At 42.4% G+C, this 18,046-nt stretch overlaps 2 long non-coding RNA genes across 11 annotated transcripts in view; one reads left to right on the top strand and one right to left on the bottom strand.

Moving 5' to 3' along the window:
* LOC116441548 overlaps positions 1-18,046 on the top strand; it is a 159,024-nt gene that overhangs the window by 135,217 nt on the left and 5,761 nt on the right. For 4 of the 5 annotated variants that reach the window (XR_004239139.1, XR_004239137.1, XR_004239138.1 and 1 more), the window contains exons 7-8: positions 11,748-11,843; positions 17,853-17,956. This is a non-coding gene — a long non-coding RNA (uncharacterized LOC116441548). The remainder of the gene's footprint in view (positions 1-11,747; positions 11,844-17,852; positions 17,957-18,046) is intronic. The other variant, XR_004239136.1, reaches the window with a different exon arrangement.
* Positions 14,437-18,046, bottom strand: part of LOC116441547 — a 35,623-nt gene continuing 32,013 nt past the window's right edge. For all 6 annotated transcript variants that reach the window (XR_004239129.1, XR_004239132.1, XR_004239131.1 and 3 more), the window contains 2 exons: positions 16,888-17,673; positions 14,437-15,473 (listed from right to left, as the gene is read on the bottom strand). This is a non-coding gene — a long non-coding RNA (uncharacterized LOC116441547). The remainder of the gene's footprint in view (positions 15,474-16,887; positions 17,674-18,046) is intronic.

Genomic DNA, 18,046 nt, shown 5'->3' with positions numbered 1-18,046 from the left:
GCTGAAAGGAAATGTTCCAGGATTTTGGTTGACAAACCTCCTGACCACACTGAACTTCCCAGGTATTGTTTATTCCTGATGGGTTTCTGATAATGCCCATGAACAGAGCTTTTGCTGATAAGCTCAAGTGAATAGTAGTGGTATGATAAATATGTTTCTACTTGCCCCCTGCCAAGATATTAGTGGAAATTTGGTGTTGTCTGTCTTTTAAACTCAGGATGGAATGGTCTGCTTTTTTGGTATAAATATAAGGAGTCAGTAAAACAAATGAAACCCAAAAATCTTGAAATGCTACCAAGCGCTTTCCTGCACCATTAAATGGTTCCTCCCTGAGGAAAGAAACAGATTCCTGGTCCCAGTATGTAAATTTGTGTGTGTGTGTTCATCCGTGTTTGTGTGTTGTGCAGGCACCATACCTGGGGTGCATGGAACCTGAAGGAAGAGGTGGAAGCAATGGGATGAACCCATGCGCCCACTGCTCCGGAGGCTGCTGTCACCACCACAGTCTCACTCTCAGTGACAACTTTCTTGAGAAAACTTTGACTCCCAGGCAAGCTGGGAATTTGCTCCACATGAGCAAATCATGTCTGAATTTTGCCTCTTCACACCGCAAGGAAAACTCCCAATTTTATTTGCCAGGTGTTTCTCAAGGCAGTATCTCCTACCCTTTCAAAAGATTCTCCTACATCATCATTCATTAAACATTTGCTGTATGGTAATTCCATTGTGCCATTGTATTGCAGCTTTCTGTGTTTAGTTGCTCATAGTAAAATTGCTTTTACTATGAGACTAATATGACTGCACGGGGCAGATTAATGTGCTGCTGCACATAAACGCTTGCCTTGCCAACTGCTCCTAGTTAGTTGGTTTGAGTGTAAACCATGGGTGAGATTTGAAGTGAGGAGGCATACAAATCTAAAGCCAGGATCTAACATGATATTAGCTGCTTTGCTAGCTTATCCATGGGTCCCCACTTCCCAAGTATGTTACATATAATTACTACATTGCATTTTTAATTTTGTTTGTTCTCCTCCTTGCAGTGCCCATTTCTTATGTTTCTTCTTCACTGTATATAGTACCCCAGCAACATCCACATTTATAATTACAGAAGATAAAGTTATAATATTCCTGAGGCAAAACTGCATTTTAACAACTGTGCTAATGTGGAAAACAACTTGTGCAGAATAAATATGCCTTACAATTAGTGGTATGCCGACATTTTTCATGGTTACCTTACATATAAATAAACTCAAGCCACTGACATTTTTCCTAAGGGCTTTTATCCCTGCAGCCCCAAAACTGCAGACAGATTTGTTGTAAGTAACACTATCACCATAATAAGTTTGAAAGCCCATTATTTTTTTAAAAATTCATCTGCTTTTACATCTGCATAGCTCGGGGCTGGGCTGGTGGGTCTGATATTGTCTTGTCTGATGAACCATGGGTGCGTCCTGGGCTCCCCAAAGCCTATCATTTGGCTGAGGCTAACAGGAGGTGACTGGGCAAAGCCGTTTCACCTGAGGGTGGGCCAGGTCACAGGTCACTTGTAATAGCTCCTCCATGCATCTCCAGACCTGTAAATGAGACCAGAGCCTGACTCACTCTACTACACTTTCTTTGTCTTAGTCGGATGCTCTAATCAAACAAATTACCTAGCCCGTGATCACAGCCACTGAGCCAGAGATGGTTTTGCAGACGCTTGTCTGGAGCCCTCCAAGCCCCCTCGACCGTGCAGCACCGCTTAAAAGAGTGGGCTAATGTTTTTCACCAAAGGTAATAAAAAGATTGCAGTTACTTGGCTAAGCTGGCCTCGGAAAAAAATCCCCAGAGACACCATGGGACACAGTTTGACACACGCAGCACAGCAAAGGGCACGTATACGAAGTAACGATGGCTCTGGCTTCCCCCAGTGTGGGGGTACACATGCTATGGCTCTATGGACCCAGTGCATCTCCATAAAGCCTAAATGCTACAACAGTAAGGGAGTAGGTGCACCTTACCTCTGGGTAGGATTACTCTCTGCTTGGGGTTTTATTTTCTTTTTTTAAAGGGGAAAAAGACTGAGATGGGCAAAAATCCCATGGGAAGAAGGTGAGCCCAACCATAAATAACTGGGCTCATCCAGCACCAATAAAGAAAAGCATACAGGCGTGGCTTGTTTATTGTAAAAATCAGCCTTAGGCAAAGGATTTAAAACTGATCAGCCTGCTACAAACATTTTATATTAGTCTTGTATTTATTTATTGCACAGTCCTTTAGTTTTATTTATTGACTGTCATTTCCTACTGTACTGCAAGCAGTGCTGTCACTGTATATTCTTAAAACTTTCACAATAAATTGTAAACATTAAAAAAATCCCAGCCATCCCATATTTTTATCCTGCATTTTCCAGATATTTTGGCTTTTGTTGAAGTAATGTCAGTTGTTTACTTGATTCTGACTCAAAGAGAAAAAGCAAACCACCACCCTAGGTACTTTCTAGTTTCAGATGTTTTGTGTGATTGTAAAAGAGAAAGAAACCAGTTTTGACTGAGAGAATGAGCTACTGCAAACAATCTGTTGCTAATATAGTCTAATTGCTAGTGATATTTTGAGAAAACAATTAAATTGGAAGTGGGGTTACTTTGGTGTTTATTGTCTGTGACAGCTTCTTTTGGAAACAGGCTCAAGGGCTGCCGAACTGAAGCTGTGATGATGTGTGAATAATACTTATCATCAATACAGAGCCAGCCAGCAAAGCAGAGAATTACAAAATGGGCAAACTCACCTGTTAGACATGTCAGGATGGGCAGGGAGCTGTTACAGGTCACAGGTGAGTCTTTCCACTTACCCGTATTTGCACCCTGCAGCATCAACGTCCTTTTTGGCACTATGAATTGGGGGGGAAGATGCTTCAGTGCCTCCTGGGTTTGAGCTAAAAAGTCTGTATAAATTTGGTTGTTGGAGGGAAAGGTACCATATACTAGCAGAAATACATTTGAACCATGAGTCTAACAGCTCAGGGAAAAAGTCTGGGCAAAATTCCCATGGATTTTCCCACATCCAGGTTTTCACTGCCAGTTGTCACTGTGATTAGTTCAAGGTGTAAACAGACGTGCCCTCTGCAAGCAGATGTGCTAAGAGATTGTCACCCACCACCAGGCCTTCTTCTTCAGTACCCTCTGGTGGGAAACATCCCCTGTCCCTCCCCACCAGCAAAGCTGCTCACCTGGGTCCATCCAGCCCCATTTTGAACACCTCCTGGCAATGCTCCAAAGACTTCTTCTGAGATGAAGCCATTCCTGTGCAACCTCCACCTGATGGGCTGAAGAAGCTGAGTGGGCATAAAAAGGTTGCCTTGAGGCTACCAAAATGCTGTGAAGACTTTGTATAAGCCAGTGATATGGTTGGGTCAGCAGTATTTAATTGAGTTCTTGTCATGCCATGACATACAACCTACCACAGAAATGGCATTAAAGAGAGATGGTAATTTTCAGTTCAAAGAGGTCAGATCTCTGGAAATATGCGACACTGTAAAATGGTTACAGTGGTTACTGAACTTGGTACCAATAGTTACTGAACTTGGTACCACTGGAAGAAATCATCAGCAGCCCCATCCCGAACCATCCTGGCCTTCAGCAAGTGCCGAGTGTGTGTTGCTGCTCCTCAGTGTCGAGAAGTCCAGGCATGGCAGAGAGGACTACTTAACCCCATCTATGTATTGGTTGGTGAGTTGCAGTTTGCAAGCTTTTCTACTGTGGCAGTAAGTCTAGGAAACACTTCTTTATATCTCCTATGAGAACACTAGTGCTCACAGTATCTTCCGGCTCCAGAAGCCAGAGATTTAGGAAAAGCATCAACTGCCATCTAAGTGGGAACAAAATCAAGTGAAGGGTTTTGACAGTGAGAGTCAGTGTCTCAGGAGCTCTCTCATTTTTGTCCTCTCTGCAGAACTGCTTGCATCAAGACCTTAAAACCCCTCTATAAAAGCTGTTTGTGTGAGAGCAGATGGTATTTCATTGTCTTTTGCTACTGATCTTGAATTATCAGCCTTTATAATGAAAATGCCAATTCAGCCTTGACTGTTCTGCTATAACTCTACCAGGACCACTATAATGCACACACCATATATACTGAATATTTATTATGGTACTGTGCATATTATTTATTGTATATGCAGCATATTTTGTAGGTGAAAAATGATACCTTATCTAAGTCAATGAGCATAACCCGGAAAAATATGGCAGAGTAATCATGTGATTCATAATTGACATCTGCTCTCCAAAGACTTGGACAGAATCTGAATTTTCAGCATGCACTGGAAATGCTCTTCTGTTTGCTGGTCTGGGCATAACCATGCCACTGCTCTCTCCAGCAGCTCCATCAGTCTTCTGTATTTCCATAATTCCCTGGGTGCATGGAAAAGCTGGGCCAGGCACATGCTGAAAATATTTCAAGAAGTTGCAAAAAAGTGCTGATGTTTTTCAGTGTCCAGAAATAAGACAAGGAAGCGGGTTTTTTCTGTCCAAATGCTAATGAAGACCAGCCTGTGCTCATCCTCAGGGTTTTCATAGATTCACAGTGGGATTTTATGCGTACATGTGTTTTCACGTATATAAGAGTGAATCTTCTGCTCTGATTTCACCACTCTGTTGGATATCACCACACAGCCTGGATGTGGCCAGACCAGCGAAACCTCTGCAGCCTCACTCCCCTCCAGCACTGACTCTTTGGTTCAATCCTATTGTAAACCCCCATTTCATGAATGTGCTTTTTCTGAAACAGCATACAGGTTCCTTGCATGTACTTGGAACAAATTGCTGAGAAAAGAGGAACTGGGGTGTGGTGGTCAATGGTTTTTGTCACTTTTTTGTCACTGATCTTTCTGGTCATGAGAGGCTCATGGGGCAGTGGGTGATCTAGCTGCATTCAGGTGCTTTTAATATGTTGTCTCATCAGCCTTATTATTAACCAGATTTCCAGACTTAATGTATCAATGGGATACACAGGCATCAGTGAACAACTCCCCAGAGGAGAGGAGGGATGCGGAAAAATCCACAGAAATTACATCTTAGGTAAAGTCATATCTGATCTACAGAGACTTGACTGAGTTTATGGAGAATAGAAGGGCAGTGAAGCTGGAATTTGAGAAGTGGAGTTGTGTGAAGCCCCTCAGTTCAACAAGCACCACATCTTGGGAAGTTTTCCTTTTGCCATCTTAATTTTTCCTGCTTTTGTGGATTCTTTAGTGTCTGCTACTCCAGCTGGGAGAAATCTAGAGGCGTCCCAGCCCTTTGCAGCCTGGCTGCAATATGGCATCCTTGCACAGTGGGAGGGAGGGTGAGGCAGGAGAGGAGAGGATGAGGAAGGGTTTATCAGAATAAACAACAACAGGGACATAGCAAGAGTTTTCGAACAAGCATCCAAATCACATTATCAATGGCATCTAGAGACCAGCTCACGTCTTTCTTGGCATTGCTCTCGCTCCAGGAACGTGGCCAAACTTGTCTCAGTATTTGAGCTAGTCTTCCTTGTCAATGACTCTTTTTTTTTTTGGACAGATACGGCTCTGTTCATATCACACTTAAAAGCAATAGGTGAAGAGAGCAGAGGCTTCACCTCTTTCATATGCAAAAGACAACAAATTTTATGTATATATGAGGGGAGCTAATCCTGCTCTCACTGAAGCCTTTTGGAAGATTCCCAGTGACATTGCAGAGACTTTGAATTATGGCCAGCTTTTGCTTTTATTTTTTTTTTTCTTTCCCTCTTGCAAGATGTCAGAAATAAATATTTTAATTCAAAATGGCACTGCGGTGCCTTGCAGTGCTGCAGGCTGGGACCCTGTCCCCAGCAGCCTCCGGCACTTTTCCCAGCAGTGAGGCATGCAGCCGGAGCATGGCCCTTCGGCAAGCACAGCCGCAACGGGGAGGTGCCAAAACATCACAGAGCAAGGCCATCATCAACTAGCAGGCAGGCTATGTTGTACATTCAAAACTCACAAAAATATATATAGTTCAGTTGGCTCAGTGAGCTGCTGAGGAGCCTATATGCTGCTTGCAATGTGTCCGCTATGGAATAAGACATAGGAAGTCACTTTAGAGATAATTTTAAAATATTTCAGGTCCTCTGGGTATGCCAGATCAATGGCAATAAAGCCAGCAATCTGTGCTTTATACCAAATAATCAGACCTGGTTTGGTTATGCTGCCCTTGCCTCAGGAGAAGTTGGCAGCCAGGCAGAGAGGATGATGGCTTTACGGAGAGCAGAAGAGGAATAAGGCTTGTGAATAGTGCCTGCAAAAAAAAAACCCTCTTTAAAAATTTGTTGAATTTTAATGAAAGCAGCTCATAGTGTATAAGAGGGACAATGCTGTTATGTAGCAGTGGTCTTGCTTGCATGTCTAGCCTGGGAGCTGTTGTGAAGGCTCGTAGTCTGTATCATGGGACTCAGTGCACCTTGGAACAGTGCTGGAGTAGTCAGTCATTTTATACACCCAGCATGTGTCCATACATATGGATAGGTAGAGACATGCACGTACATTTATATATATGTTTGTGTAAATCTGTATATACATATATGCATACATATATATTTATACACACACCATATTATTGAATATACATGCATGCATACATATGTATATCTGCTTAGGCTTCTATGCATTTTTTATGAGAAAAACAAAGCATAAGAAAAAAACCTAATTATTTAGATAACTAACAAAATATAATAATTATACACATTTAAATACATCGTGAGCCTTTGCATGTATACATATGTATAGGTGAAACAGTTTCACGGATATTTTACCTTTTCACATAATATAGGATGAACCAGATTACATAGTGATCATAGTGGATAATTGCTACAAAGCAAATTAGAGCAACCAAGTTATCCTCCTCATATATGGGTCAATTTAAAGAGATAGTGTCAGTCATGTTGTGACCATGCTCCCCAAGAGGAGTTCTGCACTTGGAAATGTCCTTAGAGAGATGGTCTTTGGCTTTGAAAAGTGTCTGGGCTGCCTTGGTGGGGTGGTGCAGCCAGCACCCAACACCCCCAGCACCACTCACACTCCAGCTCTCCAACAGTGAGTGTGGTTTCAACATGTGCACATCAGCTTAAGGAATGTCTAGAAGTTTAACAATGAATCATCAATTCCTAATGGTCCTACCTCCTCAATGCTTCTACTCCACTTATTATCACATCATTTAAGCATCCTAGGATGGTACTAGGAAACATCAGTCTCTGACCAAAAGAATCTGAAGTGCAGCATTAAGTTTCTTCTCAGGGATACTTAGTCTTGATGACTGTCTTCCAGGTAAAGCAGAAAGAGATTGCCTTCTCCTGCCAAAAGGGGTAGAGCAATATTTGTCCTGATTTCTGATGGCAGTTGTTGGCATGCTGCTTGGAGTGGCTGGTACCCTGCTTACATGAATTCTATTCAAGAAAAGAAACATGATACTGGGTGGAAAAATAATAACGAGAAAATTGATAGCATTTCTGAAAGTCAAACAAGCATCTCTGACTTCACTGTGTCACCTGGCTAATGCTGAAAGCTCATGCTGAGCCTGATTTTCACAGGGATAAACCCAAACCACCAAACGTGGCTGATGCAAGCAAGTCACAGTGATAGCCAGGCGGTAGGTTTTGCCAAAGCCCAGCTTAGACAGATGCGCCATATAGTCCCTGCCCCCAAAAAAATGAAAAGCAGAGATCACTTCAATGTCTTACAGGGTCAAAAAGAATGAAAAGGAGTGGTTTGTTATTAGGGGTAAAAATTGGTTTGGGCTTCTCGGGAAACAGCATGATTCTCCTTCCCTGTGGTACTCAGTTCCTCCAGCATGTGCCCACAGGTGCTGTGAGTTGTGGGGTCTCAGCTGCAAGGATTCCTTCACCAGAGGAACTCTCCTGGGCACAGGAAAATTTCCTTTTCCCCTTACTTCTGGTGTTTGAGGTCTTAATTTGTAAACCCCTTGCTTTTGAGCAAGAGAATAGCACAGTCCTGTGAGAGTGAAGTGGGATGCCCATCCCTGTGGACGGGACTGGAGAGGGATCAGCAGGCCATTTCCCAATGCTTTTCAGATGCCCTCATTGAATGAGGGTGTGGGGGGAAATCCTGGAGATGTCAGAAATGCCAACAGTGAAGGAAAGAAAGAACGAAGGAAAAAGCACACTCACATCTGCAGCTGATTTAACCATATAAATAAATGGTAGGTTCCTCTGGCACTCCCAGCACAAATAATTAAATGGTGCATTTGGGTTCTAGGACACCAAAATACAGAGGGATATGAGAGTGACATGTATGTATTTGTCCCAAATCATATGTTTATCTTTTTTCCCTCTATGCAATTAAAAATTCATTAATAACCATATGACTAAAATAAAAGCAGGGTAGCGGGGCTGGACTGGGCTGTGCATCAGACTGCATGTGCAGGGAGCTGGGGGCTGCTGTGCCTGGAGTGAGACCGGGGCTCTGGTTTTATTTAGGGCCACGCCTCGGCAGCTTTAAGACAGCACAATGCAATTACTCTGACCACAAAATGTTCTGCAAGAGCCTGATGGTCCCTGATGCAACCAGGAAGGGAGATGATGGGAGCAGTCCAGCCTTGCCAAAGCCTCTGCAGTGGGGCTGTCAGCAGTCATCTCCCTTCTCAGGCAGCCCCTAGATGTTAAGGTGAGCTTAACTTCATATATATCTGCCAGACCCAGGGATTCATTTCCTGTAACTACCTGCTTTTTTCCTATGTAGGTGTACAGCTGAGGATGTGTGAGATGGATGCTGGCTTCCAGAGCTTGAAAAATGTTCTTTCCTCCTCTTAAAAAATCTTTGCCAATGCTGGGAATCTGCTGCCTCTGTTCAGGTGAAGCTCCCTTGGCACTTTTTCTTAGGAGCAATGAAGACATCAAGCCTTATATGGATTCCATTATTATTTTGTTTTATTGTGTTGTCATTTTATGAGGGACTTGAGGCCCACAGGGAGCAGGAAGGCGCTACCAACTAAACGAGGGTGGGGAGCGGAGGAGACATGTCGAGGCAGCCTGGTATCAGGGAATGATTTCATCCAGAGCCCTATTGTGGCAGGGAAACAATTCCCGTTTACCAACAGGCCCACTATTGTGCTGCTGGTGCCAGAGGAAATCTGTGGCTGAGCAGGGTTGCACAATTGCCAGTGTCATCCCTGCCAGACCCCTGGGCTCCATGGAGCTGGGACAGCAGGCAGGGCTTAGCATGGCATGTGGGTATCAACAGACCTTGGTGAGGCAGCCTGAACCTGGCCACACAGCCATAGGCTGTTATTATTTTGCTGTGAGAATCAGAGGACTGATCCACGCTGATACACCCCCTCCTACTTGCTTCCCTGCCCTCTTGCATCAGTTTGGGGGGTCCTTGGGCCAATCAAATGTGTGACCATACAAGCAGTGTTAAGGGTGCTGCATGGTGTCCAAGCAAGAGAAGGGTGAGTCAGCTTATACCATCCTTTTATTATTTTTAAACCTGGACTCCATGTAGGTAATGTTAATAGCAAACCAGAGTGGGATTTGTGAGTTAAGATGACAAGTGTTGTTGAAGTGTTTCAATCTCCTTATCTCTTTCCCAGACTTCTTCATCCAGAATTTAGATCATCTAAATGCAAAGCCCCGTGCCTCTGGCTTCCTCTTCTTCTCCTTTCAGTTCATTTGCTTTTAAAATGGACATTCAGTTTTTACCTGTGGAGTAGGGATGGAGCAGCTTTGAATGGAATGAAGAGATAAATGCTAATCTGATTTGCACATCCTCTGCCAGCACCTCTGGCAACTCCTGCTTGCAACTCCACTGCCAGCACCTCTGAACTGAACCCTCATAACCCCCTAAGCAAGAAACACTGTGTGTCTGGACAAGGAATCCACACCAAGTCACTATCCATGAATGGACACAAAGTCTCAAATACTCAGAGAAGTTTTAAGGGTCAAAAACTCCTTGTTTTTTCTTGCTTCCTAGACAGCACACAGCACAGCTACACATTGGCTGTGGGGCCATGGCAGCTCCTGAGATGTCTAGGCTAGGGTTTAAGGGATAACTAGGCATAACTTTGAGTTTTACAGATGTGTCCATTCTCACATGGCTACAGCTCACACAGCTACATGAGCTAATTTTCATGAAGTGTTTTGGGGGCTGCCAGCAATGCAGATCCTGTATAGAACAAGCGATGGCAGAGATCTAGGATTCACCTGCATCTCAGGAGGGTTTCATTGCACGCCCTGAGTTCCCACAGCTCTATGTACCCAGGCTTGAAGCTACTTCAGGTATGTCCCTGGTTCATCATCAAGCATCAAGGTTCTCCAGTTCCTGCAGCACATAGATCTGGTTGTTTGTTTTCTTCCACCTTCTTCAACTACCCTGTTTTCTCATGGGGGGCAGCCCTTAGGGTTATGATTACTGGTCCTACCCCAAAAGTCAGTGCTGGAAGATAACAAATGACCTGATTTTTCACATCTTCTTTGAAAACTTGGAAACAGATCTACACACAAGCTCAGCTGGGCTGCTGCAATACTAACCTACCCCTTAGGACTTCTCTGCATGAAAAGAGACTAGGACAACCCTGAGAGAACAAAACAGTCAAAAATGGTTTTAATTTACTTCCCTGTATGGCGTGTGTTCACCAAGCAGGGACTGGGAGCAGCGTCCAAGCCTAATTTTTGTTTCTCCATAAGGGCATTTAGAGAAGCATCTGAGCGGAGGGACACATACTCCTGTGGTGTCATGTCAGAATTTCTGCAAAACCATGTAATTTGTGCACGTGTGCAACCTTGTATTTTGTTTTGGGGTTGTATTTTTTTTTATTTTCTGTCACAGACTGCTGGCAGATAACGTACTATTCTCTCAGCCTGGTATGAGTGTACACTGAGCCATTCCCAGCCAGTTGGAGCTTTTCCACAAGATGGTACTTAGCCCAGTCTGTAATTGAAACAGGGCATGGATGCTCCTGGGGAAGGCAAACATCAGCCAAAAAACCAGGCCGTGATAGTCAAAGATATTTAGTATACAAATAAGAAGATGTTTCATAAATATCTTATAAAAACAGTAATTTACTTCCCAATATTTCAGCAGAATATCTAAATGCAAACAGCAGATGTATTTTGGAAGGATGAGACAAATGTTTAGCAAAATTAAAGTTATTCATGTGCAGTCACACAGGGAATATTTGCATGATATTTTACTAATTGCTCTAAAATCTGAATTGTAGCAAATAAACAAACTGGGGGAAAAAATAAATCAGCAGAAAGATTAGCCCCAGGCCTGTCTTTTTAAGTTCTCTGAGTCTTTCTTCAATAACCCTTTTTCTCTGGTGTCCTGGGGTTCCTCCTGAGTCTCCTCATCAGTCTTCTCAGTCCTGTTCCCTTTTGCAGATTTTTGTTTTTCCCCGATGGGATTTCTTCTGAGAGGGCTTTGCTTTTCTTCTTCCTTTGGAGTCCAAGCACTCTCCCCTGGTCTGCAGATCTGCCTGGTCCTGTTTCTTATTGCTTGACTGGAGTCAACAAGACCAATTTCCCATGGTCAAATTTTCGTCATCATTTTGGGAAAGTACTTTGCTATTGTATCAAGCTCAGGGATTGCCCCAAATAGGATTAGCCATACAGAAAAACCCAACACAAAAGGAGTAGATGCTTTTATATTGGCCAGGAATTCAGACTTTGGTTACTTTAACCTTCTCTTACAAGTTTCAAGTTACAGCAGCAAGGATCGAGTTGTAGTTGCTGATTGTTATGACATTATTTTTTGTCAGGTCTATTTATTTGCTCTCCCGGAAAAGAGAATGTATTTCGAGATGTCAAAATATTTTGTTCGCCTTCATTTCATTGTAAGAGGAGCCTTAGGTGAGGTAAGAAAAATGTATGTTTATCAAAATGTTGGTGCACAGTAGATGGTTACATGCTTGTATATGTTTCATCCACCCAAAGGAATGGTGAGGGTACAAAAAATCAAGCAGTAGGAATTTAGCAAAGGTCAGAATTAAACTGATATGTCTTACATAGAAGTCACATTGACTGCAGGAGGAAGTGGGCTGCAGCACTGGAAACAGAAGTCCTTGGTTTCACACTACAGCTGCTTTTTACCCAAGGTGTTGGAGTTTCTTACAACAGTGAGCGTCTCTTACCACCCTTCTGTCCAGACATGTAGGTGGGTAGGAAATGCACCTTTTACACATGACTTCCATGGCAAAAGGAATTTTTTTAGCCTCTGAGTCTTTAAGATGCAAAATCACATTGTAAATCATGTCCCTAACACTAAAAATTCTCCCTGTTCCATTCTGGAATCTGAAGGAGAGTCTGTGAGCCTTTGAGGGAGTCCAGCCTGATGTGGGGTGCACATCTTCTCTTAGCTCACATAGCAAGCATTTTCAGGATCCTGCTCTTCATGCTGGCCAGTATTTTCATTTTAATCTCATTTTCCTTATGGTTGTGAGGTGCAGGTGGATGGGGATGCTGAGCTAAATGCACAGGTAGGTGCTAAGAAGTAATATAGGTTGTACATCTCAGTCCTCCGAGGTTTTGTTAAAGTACTTCTGTAGGGTCAGTTGGTAACTTCTTCTCTAATCTGATATTTTATTTTTTTTTATTTGGAACAACAAAATTAATACAAAAGTCTATGGGTATCTGTTACCTGACTAAATAGGAAAAACAAAGGGGAGAACAGGGCATTACTGTCGCTATTTTTTTTTTCTTTAAAGGATGAGATTTCCAATCATTCATGAAGTTTACACCTTGAACTCATTAAAGTCTTTCTTTAGCTTCTCCCATCCGCAGGTCATTGCAGGAATATGTAAAAAGGAAATGTTTTATTTTAACAGAGTCAAGCAAAGTACATGAAACACACAGTTATCACTGCATAACACTCCTTAAGTTAAATCACAGAACCAAAGAGAACTTTTTTTCCTGCCTCGGTTTTTTACTTCATTGAAAAGAGCTCAAAGTATAATATTCTTTCAGGAAGCTTAAATTGTATTACTGGAAGTAATAGCAATCTCCTAAGCAAAATCCCACAGGACTCATGCCACTCTGCTTTCTAAAAAGCTGCATTCAAGCACATCCAGCATTGCCTCTTTCCTGAACACTGCTCTCGAGGTTGTGTGCAGGGAGCTTTGGATAATGCCAAAGCAACTGGATATTTTTGCATTGGGATCTTCCAGGTGTTTCAGTCTTTATGGCAGTCCAGGCTCTTGGGAGAAGCTGTGAGAGTCCTGCCCAACCATCCTAACTTTGGTCCTGCTTCTTGCTGTTTAATATGCATGTGTAACTTCCATGAATGTAAATAAAAGTTATGTACATGCATAGAGAGGGAAATAGATGCATTTATCTTGGCTCAAGACAAGCAGCATCTCCCCAGGGAGCTACTTAGGAGGTTATTGAAGAGACAACAGCAAAGTGGAGTGGGTTGTACCTTTCTACATATGTGTTGTAGAAATTATTGGCATGTTGCTGATGTTTATGGCTAACAAATAGTTTATTTCTAGGCTAAGAAACATTCCAATGTAAATGCTCAACTGGCAGCTAGCTGGAAGTTTGCCACTTGAAGTTAAAAGGCCCGTGACCAATGGTGTCAGATTAACATTTCCAAGTTGGACAATGTACAAATGGTGTTCTTGGACTGAAATAGAAATAGATGAAAGTGGTCTACTGCAGTGCAAATAACAAACTGGCAACCAGCTGGTCATTGGAAAGAGAATATGCTATGGGAATATGCTTTCTGCAGAAATACTTTATTTTGGAGATAAGTATCAACAATAGGAAGATGAGGCTTGTTTAACAAGAACCATATGGTCTCATCCTGCTTTTATTTCACTCAGTGGCAAAGCCCTGATTGTCTTTTGTAGGTGCGGAATGGGGATTACTGCTAATAAACAAGAAGTACAACAAGCTGTCTGATCCATTGTTGCCCTTCAAGAGTTATAAACAGGTTGTTTTTAATGCACATGCTGATATTTCAGGAGACAATAACTGAAAGGAAGCAGAATTGAAGGTGCTTGCTGAAAAACCGTTACTTCTGACAAAATAAGCCAAGACAAAGAACCATTCAAGACAAAGTTATCAAACTGTGTGAAACCAATACAGCAACATTTCTAAACTGATAAGTGGAGAAGTAGTGGATGGGTTCATTCAAAAGAAAAAGTAGTTTGAATTTTTGTGGAGAGAAAACAATAGCCTGTAAAAAATAACTTATGAGCAAAAGGGGAATACGGCAGGGACCTCGCTGAGGTTTAAGTAACTACACAATTTAGTCTGTTAGCAATGCAATTAAAGATAACAGAATTTAGCATTGCAGTTTTGGTATAGCCACAAAATTGATTTGTGCTATGGAAAGGAAAGGGAAAGGGAAAGGGAAAGGGAAAGGGAAAGGGAAAGGGAAAGGGAAAGGGAAAGGGAAAGGGAAAGGGAAAGGGAAAGGGAAAGGGAAGGGGAAGGGGAAGGGGAAGGGAAGGGAAAGGAAAGGGAAGGGAAGGGAAAGGAAAGGGAAGGGAAAGGGAAATGCAGCCTCAGTGGAAAATCCTGCTTTGGGAACTTTTCAAGGATGTAAAACATTGTCTAGAATTGTTTACTTTTATGGGTAGGAAGTAAAAAATAAGTAAGAGTGGAAATGGCATTCTTACCATAGCTGGAAGGTCGCATTAAAATCAATAAAAGTCAGCACTGCAAACTCATTTTTTAAACTGGTTGTGTTTTGTTGCTGGTTTGTTGGTTTGGGTTGTTTTTACAGTGGCCAAGGTTTTTTATTTTGATCTCAAAAAGACAGCAAGTAGGAAACTACTAATTATCAAGGAAATATAAAGATTTGAACATGAAAAATACAGATCATGTATGCAGAGGCTCACATCTCCTTTGAGTGTAAGTACTCAATCCCACTGATTTCCCTGTGTATGAATACAGTTTATAACAATCAGGGATATCAAAATTATGTTACATATTGAGATACATCATATTACTAACTCTGGTGGTTTTTGCTCACAAACTTCCTTTTTCTTCTCTTCTTGCTCTAAAGTATAGAAAATAGAGGAAGCATAAAGAAATAATACAGAACCTGAAGCATGTGAGGATTCAGATGTTCGGTTTGACTGTCTTAGTTAATCTCCACTTTTAACTTTGAACACCCCTTCCCTATGACTCCCTTGGCTTTAGACTGATGTCAAAACAGCCTTAAACCATTTCTGTTGGTTTTCTGGGCTCCTGATGCCCACCTCAACCCCTCCATCTGAAAAACGTCAAATCCCCAGCACAAATTACTGCAATTTGAAAGTAGTTTCAAGGCAGCCCAACGATGAGGGCAATCCCACACTATCTGGTTGTGTTTGTGATGGAAATACATGACAAGTGTGGTCCTCATCCAAAGCTCTTCAAAGTGCTGGGGTGTTTCTCCCGCATGACTTGGCAAGTTGTTCACAGGTGGGTCCTGGTTGAACAGGACTTCAGATGCCAACACTTTCAGGATTCAGTTTTTCCAAGTTACCAGCAGCTCTCTAATAAAAGGGAATCAAACAGAACGTAGGTTCAGTGTCCATTTATAGGACCACTAGTAATTTGGCAATGTTACCAATAAATAAACACCCACACTTCCCTAAAGACTGGGACTGCATTGCCCCACGGTACAGCTCCCCCAAAGCTGAGGAGAACCCTCTGATTTTATCTCTCCCTTGCTTTTCTTTTCCCCAAGCAGCGGGGATAGCTGAAGAAGCCCGTCATCGTTTTATTGCTGTTTCTAATAAACACATATGGTGATGCCTATAACAAGAACAACAACGAGTTGCTATTGTTCAGCACACGGCCATATGTGGGCTGTCCAGCGGCTCGGCAGCTGCATCATGAGGGCTCAGGAATGCCGATAGCCCAGAGAGAAAGGAATGATTTTTAAGGGCTCTGAGCCTCACAAATAGTGCGTCTGCTTTACATACCGCTGTTGCTAAAACAACTTCTGACCATGGTGTGCCAAAAGCATAGATGTGGTGTTAGTCACTACAAAAGTTCATAAGGTGCTTAAATTGTTAGTAATTGCAGTGCAGACTGAGAAATTTGCTGGGAGTATGTTGAAGGGAGCTTTGCAAAACAAAAAGGCCTGAATAAATATTTTTATAAATATTTTGCATGTATATACATATATATATGCATCTGTATGTGTGTATTTAGACACTTAGCGCTATTTTTTTTACATTAGAAACTCAGGCACTTGCACATCTAGTACTTCACATAATAAAAACTTTGACCCCAGCACTAATCCATATTTCTTTTATCCCATTGTGCAAGGTTGAAAGGCATGCAATTTGCCAATAGTTTTTTCTCCATTAACTACATTTCCCTCTGGCCTCATATGGCTCTGCTTAGGATGGATAATCAACACTTCAGTGATGCAGAGGCAGCCCAAACACGATGGTTGGAATGCCTCACATACAACTGTGTTTCTAACACTCTTCTTTTCCTGTTGCCATATCTAAACTGATTGAAAATGAACAGCCCATCTGCACATCTTCATTTTTCCATCAGTGTGTTGAGGGGAGAGAGAGAGACTGTGATTGAGAGAAAAGAGAAATAAGGCTTGATAGGAGGAAACACTTTTTTTCAAATTTGGACAAACACAATCAGGCAACCAGTGCTTTATTAAAGCCCCTGAATAATTTAACTGATTTTATGTGCATGTGTGTGTGTGAGAGAGAGAGAGAAAGATGCTGAGTACCTACTGTAAATAAGAAGAGAGAGAGAAAATTGTAAAGGATCCAAAAATCAACTACTTGCATATGTCTCCAACCAGGGATTTTAAAAGTCTGATTTAAGTATCACAGTGCAAATGATTTTGGCCAGTATTTCTAACACATGGCAGGAAGTCTTGGTCTTGTACTTCTTTTGTACATGTACACACCATCTTTGTGGCACACAAATTACCTGTATAATGGGACACAATTTGAGTAACCCGTAATGCCCCAGGAAGAACCACATCCAGGCATTCACAGAAACCATAGACCAACTCAGACTGCCAAAATCCACAACTGTTTTTGCCTGGTAAATGAAACCACAAACATTTGCATGCTTAGATATCCCAACAAAAAGTAAATATTCTGGATGACGTACTTTTCAATATCATACACAGTGGCATGAAAAAAAACAGAGGGAAAAAAATTGACTTCTGTTTACTCTGTCTTAAGGAGTTCTTTCCAATGGATAAAGCTGAAATGCCCACACTGACTTCCCCTGAAATAAAGAAGGACCATATTTTCCCCCTGACAGATGTACGTGGCTCTCTCTTCCTCCCGGGAGTAGTGGCAGAGCTTCATAAAACCCTGCGCCAAGGCCAGATTTTCAGAGGTCCCCGGCATCCCCCAGTTCCTGTTGATTTGTAAGCAACATGCAGCTTGAGGTTTTGCTCGTCCCTCAGCTGAAACTTTCAAAACTCGTGATTTCTCAGCATGAGTCAGTGTTTTATGTAACCCTAGCTTGCACTGCTCCAAACCCCTCCTGAGCTCGGAGTGCTCTGACAGCCAACCTCAGATTCTTCATCCCTGCAGCTGATAACTTCAACCCTCTGATGGTGGCACAACAGGCCCCTCCATGCTGCTCCTGGGGGTTTTGGGGCCTCAGTGGGGCTCTCCTGGTGCTCTGGGGACCGAGGCTAGGAGAAAGCTGGGCTGGAGAATGGAGCTCCACTCCCGGTGGGAAAGATGTTGAGCTTGCCTGCAACAGAAATGCCCAATCGTGGGTTTGTTTGGCTGATTTTTTTTCAATTGCCTGAAACAGCATCAGTTTTATCCATGGCCCTGACAGAAAAAAAGCCCCCCAAAAAAATTCTCATGTAGAAGTAGGAAGAGAAGGCACTGATTTGGTGGATCCCACTTGCTGTTTGTTTTCTGCAGGCACCTTGGATGGTGACTTCAGTTCACCTGGTACACTGCTTCACCCTGAAGGCAGCATCCTGAAGTCAGGTACCTGAACAAGCTGGAGAGGGGCTTGTCACAATGTAAGTAATTTTTAACCATTATCTGTAGATACATTGAAATATATAAAAGCAGGTGAAAAGAGTGTTTGAAGGTGAGAAGCTAAATCCCAT

Source organism: Corvus moneduloides, chromosome 3 (assembly GCF_009650955.1).
Source record: "Corvus moneduloides isolate bCorMon1 chromosome 3, bCorMon1.pri, whole genome shotgun sequence".
NCBI classification, from domain to species: Eukaryota; Metazoa; Chordata; class Aves; order Passeriformes; family Corvidae; genus Corvus; species Corvus moneduloides.
The sequence above is the reverse complement of the archived record's forward strand: the minus strand, read 5'-3'. Positions and strand labels throughout refer to the sequence as shown.